Source organism: Schistocerca nitens, chromosome 1, assembly GCF_023898315.1.
Source record: "Schistocerca nitens isolate TAMUIC-IGC-003100 chromosome 1, iqSchNite1.1, whole genome shotgun sequence".
Lineage (NCBI taxonomy): Eukaryota > Metazoa > Arthropoda > Insecta > Orthoptera > Acrididae > Schistocerca > Schistocerca nitens.
In genome coordinates, this window is record NC_064614.1 from 657,230,478 (window position 1) to 657,245,986 (window position 15,509).

Sequence of the window (15,509 nt, forward strand, 5' to 3'; positions counted from 1 at the left end):
TTTGTGAAAAGAAAGATTAAATATAAAGAATATAATATAATACATTTATTGGTGCACAATAAACTCTCTGTTTTACACCCTACCGCAATCGCAAATTTTACGAGTGTTTATTAATCCAGGATTAATTATGTCAATTCTACGACGTTGTCTCTCATTAAGTTCAGATTATATTTTCTGACTTTTTTCCGTAATTCTCCTTCTATCGAATTATTCAATTTCTTTCGACGACAAAAGCTTCTTTGTAAATGTAGTAACACTGATTCACATTGCGAAAAATCAGCCGCATACCGGCACTGAAATAAATCAAGGCGGAAGTTATAAACTTGTGCCGGACCACCACTCTAACCCAGATGCCCCGCATTTCTGGGACCGTTGCCTTAACCGCCTTAGCCACCCGGACATGCTTCCCGTCCAGCCCAATTTCTCAATATCGATTCAGGCTCAGCCATCTTCAAAAGCGACTAACTTAAACATTTCCTTCTCTCTTACCTGGTCCCTTTAAATGAAGTCGACTGTCATATCCATTATAACTTTAAAACACATTAGTTTTTATTCTCTCGGGCTAATGGGTTTATTTCGTCTCTATTCTCTATCCCATGCTGACACAATCCATTATATCAGCATTAAACCTGCTAGGAAGATTACACGTTTATTACGTTATCCAAACATCGGTATTTAGTCCAATGCTACTCACACAGACTATAAAGAGACAAACGACAGTCATGTTAGTACAGACCATATGGACCGTACATAACAAATCTTAACCATATGCCTACAGTACTCATACATTGGAGTATGTACAGTTTGTGTTTTTTTGCATATCTTATTCACAAGTTTTATCTCTCAGTGACATTCCTGAGTCATTCCAGAATCGTCTCTATCGGTGTCACAGAGACTTGCTGGAATGCCATATGGCTGTGTTATCTCTCGCTAATGAGGAAGTCTCCGCACCGTCGGCCATTGTGGAGCCTAGGGACAAAGGAAGTGGACCCACTGTCGACTGAAGTGCTTTGGAGAGCGGCCAGTCCGTGTATTAACGTCACAGAGGTGCGACCACTGACTGACGAGGGGAGTTTGGAGCTACACGCAATGGGTCCAAGCTGCTTTCCTGCCACTTCTCGGTGTCGTGTACAGAGTGCAACGCCAGGATCGATGCTGCGAAACAGCAGGCAACGAGTGCAAGCTATCTGCGTGCTATTTCTCATTGCCATTTATGGAGTATGGTTCCCAGTTAGATCCCACAGAGTTACGGATAATGAATGCCTGCCACCTTCTCACTGCTGTGTACAGAGGACGCCACCCGTATGTATGATACGCCTTCTGATGACATTGGATGGAAAAGTTCCGGGATCATGATATTGTGGTGCTCAGCTACGGTTGCAAGAGGACAAATAACGGCCATATCACTCATTTCCGGTGTGAAGTTACTGTCTGTCTGTCGTGGTTCACCGTGTTCTGGTACAAGCTATTTAGCCGATTTTGCTCTTTACTGCTGGTTGTTGCTACAGTAGTGGGATGTGAACGTATAGTTTGATTCATCAGTGTTCGAGTGACGCTGTTTTTCAGTCATTGTCACTGATAAGTTTTGAGTGATGTAGTTTGGCAGTCGGTGTGGGGTGTCTTAAGTCGTCATTGTAGTTTATTTTGTTTCCTTTTAATTGAATTTTCTCCATCATTGTTAAGCCATGTTTTGTTTGGGCTCACGTCTTGTTAAACTGTGTATGTTACTGTATTTCTCTCTCTTGTATAAGTGAGGGCTTTGTTTTGGATGCCATGATGCTTCCTCATTCCTCCCTTGTGTAAAATTAGTATTGCATTTGGTTTTTACTGATTACATTTGTTGTAGCTGTGTGTCTTTTAATTAATGTAAAGCAATCTCACGTTCGGTTGGATGTTTAATTTATGAATTTTGGCACCATTTGCTTTCTTTGAAATATTTATTGCACTTGTATTGCAGAGATTGTGTTATAGGTAGAGGATTATGTTTGAGAACTTTTGATGGGCGATCGCCACCATTTAACTATGTTAATGTTTAGTGCGCTGCTGACACTAAGGCTACATGAAAGATTTAATATGTGTGAAGTCGACTGATATATTTTTGTTATGTGTGTTTTTAGAGTTGTGTGTCAAGGAGTGGTTTTAAAAAAGACGAGGTGTAAACGTTTGTAGTGATTTACAAGCTGAAAGATTTTTTATATGGCTAAGATGATTAAATGCAGGTGATTATTTAATTGTGATACGATCAACGATTGTGTAATTGCTCTTATCACAAGGTGTAACGGGCTGTTTGCCCGCTTACCAGTAAATGATGACTTCAAATTTATGTCTAGTAAAATCACCAGCACGCCCCCCCCCCCCCTCCCCTCCCCATGTCAACGCTCTTACCATACCATCCACATTCAAAAAACTGTTCTTACTATGCAAAAACAATGGTGTTTCTCAGCATTTCATTTTGCGTGTCAGTGACATACTATCATACAATTCCCCAGCTTCAACCACGTTTTTCAAGAGGTTTCCTTTGGTTACGAGGTGAATATTAGAACTGAAAGTTTCTTCCATTCACTCCCAATAATTGCTATTCTGAAATTGCAATGAAATGAATACCTCTAGTTGCATACAGGCATTGATATAAGTCAACGGGGACAGTTGAAAATGTTTGCCCCGACCGGAACTCGAGCCCGGGATCTCCTGCTTACTTGCCAGACGATCTAGCCATCTGAGCCACCGAGGACACAGAGGATAGTGCGAATGCAGGGATTTATCTCTGGAACGCCTCCCATGAGACCCACATTCCCAAATTATTGTCCCGCAATATACTCATAGTGCCCCTGCCCATTGTACTCATTACTCGCGGCATTTTGCCGATTCCTATAAGAGTTAGATCACTGTTTGTGCATCCGCACAGAAGAAGATGGTCAAATGGCCGGTGAGCCATTATATATAGTAACTGTTCTTTCGCACATGTTCGAAAGAACAAATACCAGGTTCATATATATAATTTTTATCCTGAGACTTGAGTTTCTCCTGGCGTATACAACTTTCAAATAACTTCCGGGAATTCAGCCAGGTAACACTTTCAGCAACCGCCGATATTTCGGCGGGAGAACACCCCGCCATTTTCAAGGCAAACTGCAACGGACAGGCGGCCTACATGCAAATTTAATACCTCGGTTCTCCGACAGAAGCAGGAAAGATAACACACACACACACACACACACACACACACACACTGAACACTAGTGCCACCAAAGATGACCAAAGTCAGAACTATCGATAGTGAGACTATGAATTCGCAGGTGAGGCTGCATTGACTCTGTTCCTCTGTTTTTTGACAAGGGAGAGAGCCGGATTCCAAACAGAGTTTAAACAGAAACCTCCATCCCTGTTAACGAGGTTACTCGCTAATTTAATCTCAACTGCCTCCCTAATGACACTGTCCCAATAGCTGGACGTGCATGCCAATATCTCGGTGTTATTATATAACATGGGGTGACCAGTATCCAAGCAATTTTCGGCAATAGCATATCTATTTGGCTGCTGTAATCGTGTGTGCCGTTTATGCTCAGTACACCTGTCCTCCACGGTCCTGATAGTTTGACCAATATATGCCATGCCGCAGCTACAAGGAATACGATATACACCCGCCTTACGCAGTCCAAGATCATCCTTAACGGAACTCAAAAGTGCTCTAATTTTAGATGGAGGTCGGAAAACACATTTCACATCGTATTTCCGTAAAATACGACCGATCTTATTGGACGTGTTTCCTACGTAAGGCAAAAAGGCAGTAGACTTAGGTGTTGACTCAGAATTATCATCAATCACCCGATGTACAGTTGGTCGATAGCGCAACGCACGTTCAATCTGTCTATCACTATAACCATTTTGACGAAATGTAACTTAAAGATGGGACAGCTCAGCTGGCAAAGTCTCAGCGTCAGAAACGACATGTGCCCTGTGTACCAAGGTACGAAGTACCCCTTCACGCTGAGCCGAATAGTGACAACTATTAGCTTGTAAGTACAAGTCGGTGTGAGTACGTTTCCTGTAGACTGCATGTCCCAATGACCCATCATCCTTCCTCCTAACCAACACGTCGAGAGAGGGAAGGCAACCATCCTCTTCCACCTCCATCGTAAAACGAATGTTCGGATGGATCGAGTTCAGATGTTGTAGAAAGACATTCAAATTCTCCCTACCTTGAGGCCAAACAACGAAGGTATCGTCAACGTATCTAAAGAAACAGGCGGGTTTTAAAGGCGCCGACTCCAATGCACGTTCCTCGAAGTCTTCCATAAATAAATTTGCGATTACAGGAGACAACGGACTACCCATCGCAACTCCATCTGTCTGCTCGCAATACTGGTCATTAAATAAAAAGTAAGTGGATGTCAACACATGCCTAAAGAGATTAGTTAAATCAGCAGCAAATCTGGTTTCAATTAACCGCAACGATTCAGACAGAGGAACACGAGTGAAGAGAGAGACCACATCGAAACTCACTAAAATATCAGAGTCATTCAGCCTCAGTCCCTCCAAACGACGTAAAAAATCAGCTGAGTTCCTGATATGATGTTCACACCGTCCTACTTGTGGACTCAACAGAGAAGCAAGATGCTTGGATACACGATATGTCGGAGCGCCGATTTTACTCACTATAGGACGGAAAGGAACCCCTTCCTTATGAACTTTTGGAAGGCCATATAACCTAGGGGGAACGGCACTATAGGTGTTAAGCCTCTTGATTGTGTCCTGCGACAAACCACTTTTCTTCAGGAGGCTGTTGGTCTTTCTCTCAACACTTTTCGTGGGGTCAGCTTTGCCCTCCTGAAGAAAAGTGGTTTGCCGCAGGACACAATCAAGAGGCTTAACACCTATAGTGCCGTTCCCCCTAGGTTATATGGTCTTCCAAAGGTTCATAAGGAAGGGGTTCCTTTCCGTCCTATAGTGAGTAAAATCGGCGCTCCGACATATCGTGTATCCAAGCATCTTGCTTCTCTGTTGAGTCCACAAGTAGGACGGTGTGAACATCATATCAGGAACTCAGCTGATTTTTTACGTCGTTTGGAGGGACTGAGGCTGAATGACTCTGATATTTTAGTGAGTTTCGATGTGGTCTCTCTCTTCACTCGTGTTCCTCTGACTGATTCGTTGTGGTTAATTGAAGCCAGGTTTGCTGCTGATTTAACTAATCTCTTTAGGCATGTGTTGACATCCACTTACTTTTTATTTAATGACCAGTATTACGAGCAGACAGATGGAGTTGCGATGGGTAGTCCGTTGTCTCCTGTGATCGCAAATTTATTTATGGAAGACTTCGAGGAACGTGCATTGGAGTCGGCGCCTTTATAACCCACCTGTTTCTTTAGATACGTTGACGATACCTTCGTTGTTTGGCCTCACGGTAGGGAGAATTTGAATGTCTTTCTACAACATCTGAACTCGATCCACCCGAACATTCGTTTTACGATGGAGGTGGAAGAGGATGGTTCCCTTCCCTTTCTCGGCGTGTTGGTTAGGAGGAAGGATGATGGATCATTGGGACATGCAGTCTACAGGAAACGTACTCACACCGACTTGTACTTACAAGCTAATAGTTGTCACTATTCGGCTCAGCGTGAAGGGGTACTTCGTACCTTGGTACACAGGGCACATGTCGTTTCTGACGCTGAGACTTTGCCAGCTGAGCTGTCCCATCTTGAAGTTACATTTCGTCAAAATGGTTATAGTGATAGACAGATTGAACGTGCGTTGCGCTATCGACCAACTGTACATCGGGTGATTGATGATAATTCTGAGTCAACACCTAAGTCTACTGCCTTTTTGCCTTACGTAGGAAACACGTCCAATAAGATCGGTCGTATTTTACGGAAATACGATGTGAAATGTGTTTTCCGACCTCCATCTAAAATTAGAGCACTTTTGAGTTCCGTTAAGGATGATCTTGGACTGCGTAAGGCGGGTGTATATCGTATTCCTTGTAGCTGCGGCATGGCATATATTGGTCAAACTATCAGGACCGTGGAGGACAGGTGTACTGAGCATAAACGGCACACACGATTACAGCAGCCAAATAGATATGCTATTGCCGAAAATTGCTTGGATACTGGTCACCCCATGTTATATAATAACACCGAGATATTGGCATGCACGTCCAGCTATTGGGACAGTGTCATTAGGGAGGCAGTGGAGATTAAATTAGCGAGCAACCTCGTTAACAGGGATGGAGGTTTCTGTTTAAACTCTGTTTGAAATCCGGCTCTCTCCCTTGTCAAAAAACAGAGGAACAGAGTCAATGCTGCCTCACCTGCGAATTCATAGTCTCACTATCGATAGTTCTGACTTTGGTCATCTTTGGTGGCACTAGTGTTCAGTGTGTGTGTGTGTGTGTGTGTGTGTGTGTGTGTGTGTGTGTGTGTTATCTTTCCTGCTTCTGTCGGAGAACCGAGGTATTAAATTTGCATGTACGCCGCCTGTCCGTTGCAGTTTGCCTTGAAAATGGCGGGGTGTTCTCCCGCCGAAATATCGACGGTTGCTGAAAGTGTTACCTGGCTGAATTCCCGGAAGTTATTTGAAAATTTTTATCCTGTCTCTCCCATTCCCAGTTTATTAGGACATCGGTTAAAAAGAACCATGACTATTTAAAGGGCAGGGTCTTAAACAGCCCGCTTTGCTCCTTGGAGTAGAGAATGAAATCGGGAACGAAAAATATTTGGCTGCGTGTGTTCATTTTAACTAAGACCTTGAAAAATCTCAAAAACTACACATCGGATCAAAAAAAGTTGTAATTCCACCCCGTGTGTGGATGGCGGGGGCTACTATGAGATCTTCAATGAAAAACACCGTTTACGTTTCAGATTGCGATTCTACGGCAAAATCTGCATGAAGCATTTTCTTCGTTTCGTCACAGGTGGTGCTGTAATCAGAGGACTAGAAATGGGTATACAATCGTAATTTATGACATGCTACTCAAAGGGCCTTGAATGTCCAATGGCATATGGTACCCAACCTTCATGCTGCGAAGGTAGGAAAGGCCAGTATTACATATTTTATTTACATATTTTATGATTGAAAACCCCATTCGCAACGTTGTACTTCTCCGATATATCGAACAGAGGACAACTCGACGCGCCACCGTGGCTGTGGCTCGTGAAGAACGCTACTCTTCCTTTGCTATTAGAGTGAGTGTTCAAACGTAGTACAGGCAACTTAAATACACTTACTTATCCGGTTTTCAAATGACCGTACACAGAACAGTAGTACATCTGCGGAAATAGCTGCACAGTCGTTTCTGATGCGGTCGATCATGTATTCACACACTGCTGGCATTTGCTGATACACCGTGTTTTTAAATGTCCTCAAGAAATTAATTCTGCCGACATCAAATTCGGCGACCTTTCGGGCCAACAGGGTCACCTCTGCCGATCCACCGACCAGTGTAAACACAGTCTAATACCCTCCCATGCTTCCAGCGCGTAACGCGCTGGGTCACCGCCATGCGACAACATATAAGTTGTCGAACGTCCAGGTCGACATCCTGCAATAGTACCGGTAGTTGCTGTTCCAAAAAAGTTCGATATTTGAGTCGATAAAATACGGAGCAATGAGTTTATTCCCCGTGATGCCACACGGCACATTAACCGACCAAGGACGATCATGATCGACTTGCTGAACCAGTGGGTATTGTCTCCAGTAACGCATATTATACCGGTTAACGCTATCAAGGTTTGTAAATGTAGACTCATCCGTAAATAGTACCTCGGCAAAGAAAGTGTGGGTCGTGTGGATTTGTTGATGTGCTCATTTGCAAAACACTACCCGGTTATGGACCGTGAAGTTCTTGATGCAGTGACACGTGTTATGGATGATGTGAAAACACTGCCTACGGACTTAAGGGAATAGCGGTGTAATTGCCGGGCCCTTATCCATGGGTTGTGATGCACACTAGATGCGGGTAAATTCAGCTGTTGCACCAGATTCTCCTGTAACAGGTTTGCTTCGTTTCCTTTTGCCGGTCTGTACAGAGTCGGCAGACATAAAGGCGTTCTTAAACTCTTAAAAGAACGAAGGAGAGGGAGCTTCCGCTGGGAAAACCTCGGCATACAAGGCAGCAGCAGCCTCAACATTTCTCCTACATTATTCGTAAATCAGGATCATTTCCGTTGTTTCTTCTGTGGTTGCAACATCCGTCGTCCATTTGCGCGACTGTTCTCCAAACGATAGGTGTGCAGACAATAAATACTGCGCAGATATTCTAATGTTTCGAGCCGCTATTTGCTGTTCGTCTGCACGATGCGTCGGCTCCGGTCGTAGTGTACTGCCTGTTACGAGTACGTCGTAGTTCGCTAGACAGCCACCGTGGCGCGTACTCCCCTGTTCGATATGTCGGAGAAATACAGCGTTGCGAATTGAGTTTCCAATTAGAAGTTACGAAATAATGGCCTGTCCTACCCTCGCAGCATGGCCCCACGTGCCACTGAATATTCAAGGGCCATTGAGCAGCATGTAGTAAATTACGATTGTGTACCCATTTCCATTCTTCCGATTACACTACCATCTGTGGCAAAATGCAGAAAATGCTTCAGACAAAATGTACGTAGATGTTGCCGTAAAATCGCAATCTGCAATAAAAACCGAGATTTGCTATTAAAGATTTCAAAGTGGCCCCCTCATCATCCACGCACGGGATGGGTGGTGGGCCCAATGTGGTATCGTTGGATGTGTCCCTCCGAGAGAAACAGATAGGAATTGTACCTTTTTCCGATCCTATGTACAGTTTTCGAGATATTTCAATGTCTTCAGTTAAAATGAACACCCTATACACATACAAGGTGAAGAAAAACTTGTGCACTCGGGCTTCGCAGAGCGATACCTCACATACTAGCAGTACAAAAACGTCTCTCACAAAACTTCGTCCTGCGCATATTTAGGGTTGGAAACGGACTTGAAAATAGGCAATCTGGCGACACTGTACTCAAGTGTACAGTAACTATTTCAGTTAGCAGACGTAGTGGTGCTGAGCAGTTGGTGCAAAGAATAGCGTTTTAAGTAGCATGCAGGAGGTCGAGGGTTCGAATCTGGGACGACGCTTATTTGTTTTTATTTGCTAAATGTAGCCTGTATGGTACCGTATCTGGCGTCTTAATCGTTTTACTGTGTGTCTTCTATAACACATTTGCAGTTACGTACTATGAACTCAGAAATGGAAATATGAGTTTTCATTGGTTTTTATGTGTGTATATGGACTGATTCATGTTTGGTATTTGCCGGTAAATTTCTTTTTCAATATTCTATTACTTTTACTAATTTTCGGCTGTGCAGTCATACCCCAACGACATTCTGCCACCGTATTTCGGTCCAGAGACGTCCGGCGATCTTCAGATGAGTAGACAACTATTGAAGAGCCCAGGTGCATTTTTGTTGAACCTCGCGCTTGCGAAATTTGCTGGCGTCTAAAAATGGCTCTGAGCACTATGGGACTCAACTGCTGAGGTTATTAGTCCCCTAGAACTTAGAACTAGTTAAACCTAACTAACCTAAGGACATCACAAACATCCATGCCCGAGGCAGGATTCGAACCTGCGACCGTAGCGGTCTCGCGGTTCCAGACTGCAGCGCCTTTAACCGCACGGCCACTTCGGCCGGCTTGCTGGCGTCTTTCGGCTCATGAGACAGGTGATGACATGAGCGGAACAGCCGAGTTGTGTGTGCTGCTCTCGGTGTTGGCAGTGAAAGATGGTCTGATCACTGAGTATCGCATGACCCCTCAATCCCGCTGTGACTGGATAGTTTTAATTATACAATTCTAATTTTTATTCAGTTGAAATCCCTTATCACGATATATAAGGTTAATGGCAAGGCGTATGTCCACAACTTCTTTGATTACTGAATCCCAAAATCTGCAAACTGGAGCTAAAATTTTTGTTTTACTGTATTCCATTGAGTCCCATGGAAATACAGTGTTGTGCGTGTACACAGATCGATATCTCCAAGCGTCTAGCTGGGATCGCCCCGCACAATCCGCCTGTGTTCTTAGTACCTTAACACATCGGGCTCACGTAATATCGGACGATGGTAATGTCCACGCAGAATTATAACACTTGGAGAAAGTTTTTACAGAGAATGGCTACACTTCACGCCAAATAAGGAACGCCATGCACAGCTGTAATAACAACGACTATAAATCAACTGTGATCCATCTATATGGGGGGAACGTGTCTTCTAAACTAGGCAGGTTGCTTAGGAAAAATAAAATCAACGTTATCTTCCGTCCACCAGAAAAGAACGTGGCCCTGATGGATTCGTTAAAAATGACTTACACTTGAAAAAAGCGGGTGTCTCAAAACTCTCAGTGAGTGCGGTGCTGCTTGTATAGGCCAGACGATACGAACTGTCCAGGAGCGTTGTACAGAATACGAAAAATACGCCAGTCTTCGACAAGCGTTAAAATCAGCAGTAGTAGAACACTGTATTTCCATGGGGCACTCAATGGAATACAATCTAACAAAAATTTTAGCTCCAGTTTCCAGTTTTTGGGAGTCAGTAATCAAAGAATCGGTGGAAATACCTCTTGTCGATAATCTTATAAATCGTAACAACGACTTCCAACTAGATAATAATTGGAATCTTATAATTAAAATTATCCAGTCACAGAAGAATCGATGGGGTCATTCGATACTGAATGATTACATCATCTCTCACTGCCACACCGAGAGCAGCACATACAACTCTGCTGTCCTGCGCATGTCACCACTTGAAGCATGCACCGAAAGACACCAGCACATTTCGCATCCGCGAGATTCGGCATAAATACTCTGAAGGCATCTGGGCTCTTCAATAGTTATCTACTCACTTTAAAATCGCCAGGCGTGGCAGAATGTCGACGGGATTCGTCTACACACCCGAAAACTATTAGAACAACAAACACGTCGGGAAACTTCAGAAATTACATCTTATTCATTGATGGTGAGCAGTTTCGAAAAAATCTTCTCTTCCTCTTAAATGAAATTACGAAACAAATCGAGATCTTGAAACATGTGTGATGAAGTACATTACTTCAGAGTGATGGTAGCCAACTCAACATTGAGAATATGGATATTATCCAAGCGTTAGCTGAATTTAGACGCTATATTTTAAATACATTCAATTTAAAACCGAAAATGAGTTGGAAATGCAATAGAATTAACGAACGGCTTCTCCTATTGTGTTCCTCAGACTGTTTTACAGCATTACGCAGTGTTACTCTACCAGCAAGTCGCTTTTCAAGCCATCGAGGACTCCAGAACCTTCTTAGCGATTTCTTCCGCTCTTCTTCGACGAGCATTAACAGAGTCAACGCTGCTATTTTACGAACGTTCATTAACGTAAACAGACTGTCTGACTAGTGCGCCAGATGCAGCCAATTTCCGCCGGAGACCGTTGCGGCTGGAAATCACGAGGAGGAGCACGTTCCGTGAGATATAGAAGATCGTTTCAGAGCGTGCTGCAACCTGGAGTGCTTCGCGATGGGGTACACGTCCCATGTGAGAACGGCTGAAACCACGCCGCACCAGGCATGTCTCTCACAGCTATGACTGAAACAGCACACAGGAAAGCGAGACGCTGACTCTTATGTATATTCTAATATCATCCAATTTTGTTTACCTTGGTACTTCCAACAATAATATGTAATATTCATATACTTTCAGAGGTGGTCATTTCCTATTACTGTCACAATAGTTTTCGTTAGCACCGTTTATGAAAATCTACGAACTAGCTTGGCATCGTAAATAAATTAATAAAGTTCCTCTGAAAATTTGACCCTTTCTTAGCAATTAACATATATTAATATATTTAATAGTTAATTTCACTGGTAACGTTCGTTCTCAAACCTTCGCCTTCGATTAGATCCCGCTCACCGTAGCCCACTCTGCCCCCATCTGCCACCCCCCCCCCCAGTTCATCTCTCAACCACCCCTCCTCCCCCGCTCCCGCCCCACATATGGATAACCAGTAGTTACTGTTCCGTATGCTGTTCTCTGGCATATGAAGACTAGCGGTGGTGTTGTGTTAACGAGTCATTTTAATCCTCTTTAATAAAGTTACATTCGCTATACATATGACGTCTCTTTCTAATTTTTAATCTAAAATTATGAATGCGATAAAGCGACTAGAAGACCGGAAGACAGCACTTTCTATGCTGTCGACATAGACATAGCTCTTGGGCTAGTTCCGACAAGCAGATTACAGAATCGCACTTTGAAATCACTAAATGAAATTTGTAATGGTTGGAAATTAACTCCAGTGATTGTCTTTGCTAAACGGTTAACTCTTTCGTTACGTGAGATTCCTTATTGGTTCAAAAAATGGTTCAAATGGCTCTGAGCACTATGGGACTTAACTTCTGAGGTCATCAGTCCCCTAGAACTTAGAACTACTTAAACCTAACTAACCTAAGGACATCACACACATCCATGCCCGAGGTAGGATTCGAACCTGCGCGGTCGCGCGGTTCCAGACTGTAGCGCCTAGAACCGCTCGGCCACACAGGCCGGCCCCTTATTGGTCTTTTATCCGTAACAGATAAGATTATACGTAAATTTTCTTATCTTCTATGATGACCTGCAATATTTTCTATACATAACTTTCAGGAGAGGATTTTTAAATTTCTTTAGTATTTGTGTGCACTAAAAAAGACTGTATTATGCAGTACATTGTCTTTTGATTTTCAGTAGCTACATTGTATAGAAAGAAATTCCTCAGTGGGGCGGATTATTTTGAATGCGCACAGATTGCCCGAACTCTTACGGGAATCGTCACCTTAGTCTGCGCGACTAACGAGTGGGTACATTACGTACGTAGATTGTGGACAGTTGGGAAAGTGGGTCTCACGGGAAGCGCGCAAGGGATAAGTCCCTATAGTCGCGCTATTCATCTATGTCCTTGGCGGCTCAGTTGGAGCCGGCACGGTATCTCAACGTATTCGGTCAGAGAGCTGCTTGGCCTCTGCAATAAAAAAACTAAGTGAAAGGATCAACAAACGAACTTGAAGGGATGTCATGTGACGTCCGCAACGACCAAACACAACGATCAACAACGAACAAAGGCAAAAAAAGATGGATGTTTTATCCATCTTTGCCATGTAAGCAGGAGATCCCGGGTTCGAGTCCCGGTCTGGGCACACATTTTCAGCTGTCGCCATCGAGGTATATAAACAACACCTTTCGGCAGCTGAGGGTTTCAGTTAATTATCATTTATTTTGAAAAGCATTATTTTATTCATAGTTTTTATTTTTAGGCACCTGCAGTACGTATTTCAGAACAAAATTCAGCCGTCACTTGCACAGATACTTTTGTTTTGCTTTTCGACTTTCATCAGATCAATTTGTCATCTTCGAAAGCAGAGTACTGGTTTAACAGATGTCAATATCTTCTTCACAAAAGCGTAATGGCATAATATATACGAAAATGTCAGACATGTGTGAGACTGGTTCTGCCCTCACTTCCCACCACAGTTGCGCACCCCCGTCGGAGGTTCGAGTCCTCCCTCGGGCATGAGTGTGTGTGTGTTATCCTTAGTGTAAGTTAGTTTAAGTTAGATTAAGCAGTGTGTAGGCTCAGGGACTGGTGACCTCAAATGTTTGGTCCCATAAGACCTTACCAAAAATTTCCAAATTTACTGTTGCACAAGGACCCTCTGTGACTGTTTAAGGAATCTCTGTTGAACCTATGGCCTGCAAGATAGGAAGGTAGCATCTCACGCATGCGGAGCTGAGGAGAGTGCAGCATAATGGATAGTGATATAAGCAGACAATGATATCAATGTCAGCTCCACTACACTACCTGTAAAGGAAATGTCATCGCTAACAGAAATCAGAGTACAGTTTCAGACGTAACTATATATCAGCAAAAATAAAAATCTTTGATTTTCGTTATTAATATTTATTTTTACTTTAAGTATTACTTCGGAATCATAATTACAATACATGCAGGATGGTAAAATATTGATATTGGGTTATTCACAACTGTGAAGAGAAGTTCGTACCTGTTGTAAGGCTCTTTAACTGTAAGACGGTTGATGACCATGTCTGGATGTCGATAAAATACAAACAAATTAAATACAATTGGGGCCAGAGATATCAATTAAGCTAAAATGCACAATTAAAATAACCAATTAATGGAATGGGGGTCGGTAAAGAGCAATCAGAAAGTAGTACACAATGACAACAATTCAGTAACTTAAGGGTATAAAGCACTCTACAATGGCTCATCAGTTCTTTTCATTAAATTGGTTATCTCACGTTTCTGCTGCAGTTAAGCCTAACAATCTCGAGTGTGTTTAACTACAGGTCATGGTTGAATGTACAAAACAAAATAGGAGAGACAGAGACGTGTCAATTGAATATCACTTGATGACGTAGTGCGAAGGCCCGTATTTATCTTTCATCGGTGGTGGCAGTGGCTGCTGTCAGCGCGAGGTGTGAACTTGAGAATCTATTGTAAATCTCTCTGTTAAACACGAGTCTGGTACATTTCCTACATCTTCGGTGGACCCAAGACTCATAGTTGTTCCCGAGCTAATTGGCATGGTACACGCTATTTGGGTGGAATAGTGTGTATGCCGTTGCTCTCAAATCGTTCGCAAGCACTGTCAGTGCTCGGTGCGATTCTCCATACTAGGAGACTTTGCCGTTTAACGACGTAAGAGTGTTCACATAATGACTCTCGCAATCATCTCAGCGCGGCGCGAGTTGCCTTGCTCAAACACTCGACGATATGCTGCAAGAGAAAGAGCGAATTTTTCTGTCAATAATTTACCTATATCAATGCTAGTGGTCACGCTTTTTTCTTTCTGGCCAATCAGAGGATTCGTACTTGTTATATCTCCACCAACTAGAGTTTCTGTAGCCTATCACAGGTATCGTTTCTTTCGTAGGGCAGAGTTTAACTTCTGCTATGTAATACTGAGATAAACAGCTTATTTACACGTGGGTTTTTACGCAGGTGGCCACAGTAAGTGACCAACGTTTTGAGTTGGATTTCTCTCGACATTTATCTGCTCTCTCCCACTGTGTTCCTGTAGAAAGGTTTTCCAAAGGATCGTCGTTAAAACCTGGGACAAGGGCGGCTATTTCCAGCGGCCTATGCAGTGGCTCCAGCGTCTCATTGTGTCCGCTAGATGTCCCGCTGTGAAGGTTTTGGCCTAACATAGGGACACGCGTTGCCATTGTAAAATTCTCTTTCCCTCAGAACTGCGTCTCGTAGCTCGGGTCTGGGAAATTACTTACGTGCAGTTAGTGTGAGTGCTGGTGGTTTATATTCATGAGATGCAGGTTTGTTTATTTACTTTGCCTATCAATAAAATTCGTACATTTTCATGTAACTATGTCGTGTGACATATCGAGTTAACTGCAGTTGTTTCAGGAATTTAGTGTAAGGTGTGTTATTTGTTTGAGACATTACAAATGTACATATTGTGAGTGATTATTGTAAACACAAATTGACAAACATATGTTCCTTGCTACTAACAC